This window comes from Tamandua tetradactyla, chromosome 4, assembly GCF_023851605.1.
Source record: "Tamandua tetradactyla isolate mTamTet1 chromosome 4, mTamTet1.pri, whole genome shotgun sequence".
NCBI classification, from domain to species: Eukaryota; Metazoa; Chordata; class Mammalia; order Pilosa; family Myrmecophagidae; genus Tamandua; species Tamandua tetradactyla.
The window spans coordinates 70,202,619-70,207,113 of record NC_135330.1 but is presented as its reverse complement, the minus strand read 5'-3'; positions in this window follow the sequence as shown (position 1 = coordinate 70,207,113).

Genomic DNA, 4,495 nt, shown 5'->3' with positions numbered 1-4,495 from the left:
CTTCATTTAGAATGCTTTTAAAGTTAGAGCTTAGAATATAAACTTTAACTGCTTATCTTTAAATTCTAAAACACTAAAAAAAAATTCTAAAATGCTTTGCTCTTTGTATAACCTAATAGTTCTCTGGAACTTTAAGTATCTGTATGACACCCGAGACTCAGATTTAGTTCTCTAGCTCTGAAAGTCAGCGTAAGTTCATATAGCAACTGTTAGAAAAAAAAAACTGAAAAAGATCAAACTCTGATTAAAGATGTGATGGAATTGATCATGATCAGATTAAAACTGAGAGTATTTTGAGCAGAAAATATTTGCAAAGTCCCCTGAGGGACCGGAAGAATAGAACTATTAAACTTCCCATCTGGGGAATTCTTGTTATTTTCTTAAGCAAGAGGGGCATTACTCCTGACAAAAAAGAAAAAAGAAAAAAACACATTTCATACCCCTTACTCTTTCCTCTCATTGACCACTAGTATTGCAAACTATCCAATTTGTTTTACCCCTTATTTCCCAGTTTTATTTATTTATTTCTTTGTCCTTATGTTTTTACTCATCTGTCCACACCCTGGAAAAAGGAAGCATCAGTCTCAAGGTTTTCACAATCACATGGCAACACTGTAAAAGCTATATAGTTATACAATCACCTTTAAGAATTAAGACTACTGGAATACAGTTCAACAGGTATTTTCTTCCAGCTATTATAATACACTAAAAACCAAAAAGGGATATCCATATAATGCATAAGAATAACTTTCAGAATAACCTCTTGACTCTGTGAAATCTCTCAGCCACTGAGATTTTATCTCCTTTCTCTCTTCCCCTTTTTGGTCAAGAAGCCTTTATCAGTCCCATGATGCTGAATCTTGGCTCATCCCTGGAAATCACGTACCACATTGCCAGGGAGATTTACAACCCTGAGAGTCATGTCCCACATAGTGGGGAGGGCAGTGAGTTCACCTGCTGAGGTGGCTTTGAGAGAGAGGCAACCTCTGAGCAACAAAAGAGGTTCTCTTTGGGGGAGACTCTTAGGCATAATTATAAGTAGATTTAGCTTTTCTTTTGCAGGAATAAGTTTTTAGGGGCAAACCCTAAGATCAATGGCTTGGCATATATGCTGGTTTGAAGCTATAATGCACCCCAGAAAAGCCATGTTTTTAATCTTCATTCATTATTGCTAGGTAGAATCTTTTTTATTGTTTCCATGGAGATATGATCCACCCAATTGTGGGTGGTAACTTTCGATTAGATGGTTTCCATGGAGATGTGTTTCCACCCATTCAAGTGGGGTTGCTTACTGGAGCCCTATAAGAGGGAACCATTCTGGAAAAATCTTTATAGTCACTAGAACCGACAGAGCCAACAGAACAGACAGAGCCCCAGGGAAGCTGTTGAAGAAGTCAGGAGAGAAAGTTGTCAGATGTTGCCATGTGCCTTTCCAGCTGAGAGAGAAACCCCAAAAACATCGGCCTTCTTGAACCAAGGTATCTTTCCCTAGATGCCTTAATTTGAAAATTTTTGTAGGCTTGCCTTAATTTGGAATTTTTCATGGACTTAGAATTGTAAATTTGCAACCTAATAAATTAACCTTTTTAAAAGCCTTTCCAGTTCTGGTATATCGCATTTCAGCAGCTTGCAAACTAGAACAGCCTATTAAATTCCTTGTCCCCAGTGCTTGAAAGGATATCTGGAATTCCCCAGGTGGGGAAGTTGAATATTTCCTCCTTTCTCATCTGTCCTTCAAGGGGAATTTGCAAATATTTTTTTGTTCTCTGCCAAAATTACTCTGGGTTATGTTAGGCCATCACACTAATCTGTACAAACCAACAAGATCTCATTCCCTGTTTAAGATTCTTATGGTGTGTAAATAAACTGACCATACAGGTTACATTAGATGGTGTGCTCCCTTATCCAGTTGTTTAGTCAAGCAAGCACTGGCCTGATTGGAACTGTGGAGATATTTTGTAGGTTTATTTAAATTATTAGTCAATTGAATTGTGTCTATGTTTGATTATATTTACAATCAACAAAGGAGATTACCTTCAGCAATGAGGGCAGTCACCTTATCCAATCAGTCAGAGCCCTTAAAGTGAGAACTGCAAAAGTCAGCAGTCAAAAAGAATTTCTTTCTCTACTTCAGCCAGCTTCTTTTTGGGAGTTCAATGTCGCCTTTATCAAGTTTCCAACTTGAGGCCTACCTTATGATGGGGTTTGGACTCGCCAATTCCCTTGGCCACATAAGCCAATTTTTATAATAAATTTCTTAATATTCACACACACACACATGCACATATATAGCTCCTGTTGGTTCTGTTTCTCTGGAGAACTCTGACTAATATAATTTCCCATTATTGTTTGAAAATGGTTAATTAACTTTGTCTTTTTATATCATTGAAGCATCAAGGATTTAAACATGAATTTAAGCCACATATTTGGTGGATTTCTGTTCACTCCCATTTTTATCCTTTTTATAGCTTAAGTGACCTCATCTTTAGCCAGTGAGAGTCTCTTCAATTGGCTCCTGAGTTCTTTTGATATTATTCTAGTAATCTTTAATACCTTCCTTGCTATCTGGTATATTCCAGGTGCATTTTGAGAATCTTCTGCTATGGACCTTGAGTCAGCCAGTTCCCAAAGAAGCTTGTTTTTTTCAGTGAGGAATGGTATTTCAAAACTGTGATCTGAAAAAAAAAACCAAACTATGATCTGGGTGCTAGGGGTACTCATTGCTATTTTATAGGCCTACTAAATTTCCTGGACTGCTTAGGCACATACCATGAAATAGGCTGGCTTAAACAGTGGGAATTTATTAGCTCATGGTTTTGAGTCTGAGAACATATACAAATGAAAGCATCATCAAGTTAATGCTTCTCAAAGACCAGCTGTTGGTGATCCTTGGCTCCTCTGCCCCGTGGCAGGGCACATGGCGGCATCTCCTAGTCTCTCCCTTCTCTTCCAGATTTCAGCTTTGTGCTTCGGTGGCTCTCTCTCTGTATTCATTCTGTATATTATGGACTCCAGTATGATAGTCATGACCCATTCCGAATGAGGTGGGTCACACCTTAACTGATGTAACTTCAGCAAAATGTCCCACTTAACAATGGGTCCACACATACAGGAATGGGTGAGCTGTAAGGACAGGTTTTCCTGGGGTACATACAGCTTCAAGCCACCACAGTCTCCATGCTTCATGGGTTCCTACTGGCACTTCCTTTCAGGGTTTTTCCATAAACTGCTTCTCTATTACATTTGAATTTTCTTTCTCCACAACAAGAATCCTGGTTCATAAGGACACATGGAATAATTGAATTAGAAAATTCCATAATAACTCATTGATTTTACTCAACATAATGCACATAATCTCAGAAAAACAATACTAATACTACCACTACAGATATAATTATTAAGAATAATTTTTAAAATACTTTTAACATATGTGCTCTTCATTCCCACCCAACCCCATTTTTTTAAGCTGTACCACATCTATACTCCCTAAGCATATAGCCATCATATACTGTATACTATCTCTGTTGTCTTTATCAGATTTGTATTCCTTCTATTATTTAATTTTATCCTTATTTTTTTTTTTACTCATCTGTCCATACCCTGTATAAAAAAAGCATCAGACACAAGGTTTTCATAATCACATGGTCATATTGTGAAAACTATAGAGTTATACAGTCTTCTTCAAGAATTAAGGCTACTGGAACACAGTTCAACAGTTTAGGTACTTACCTCTAGCCACTCCAATACACCATAAACCAAAAAGAGATATCTATATAATGCATAAGAATAACCTCCAGGATAACCTCTCAAATCTGTTTGAAATCTCTCAGCCACTGAAACATTTTGTCTCATTTCTCTCTCCTTCCTTTTGGTCATGAGGCTTTCTCAATCCCATGATGCTGGGTCCCAGCTCATCCCAGGAGTCCTGTTCCATGTTGTCAGGGAGATTTACATTCCTGGGAGTCATACTCCATGTTGGGGGGAAGGCAATGAGTTCACCTGCCAAGTTGGTTTAGAGAGAGGTCACATGTGAGCAACAAAAGAGGTTCTCTTTGGGAGTGACTCTTAGGCATAAATATAAGTAGGCTTAGCTTCTCCTTTGCAGGAATAAGTTTCACAGGGGTGATCCCCAAGATTTAGGGCTCAGATTATTGAATTGGTTGTCCCCATTGCTTGTGAGAATATTTGGAACTCCCCAGATGGGGAAGGTTGATATTTCCTCCTTTCTCCCCAATCCCCCCAAGAAGCCTTTGCAAATACTTTTTTATTCTTTGCCCAAATTACTCTGGGATATACTGCAGGCATCACACTAATCTGTACAAACCAAAAAGATCTCATATCCTATTCAAGATTCAATGTAATTATGGTTTTCAAATAAACTGATCATACAGGTTAAATTTGATAATGCACTACCCAAGTGAGTATTTTTTAAAATATTTCTGAGGAGTATATTTTTTCTTGTGCTTCCTGAATTGTCTCCTTTCTTCTATGTCCT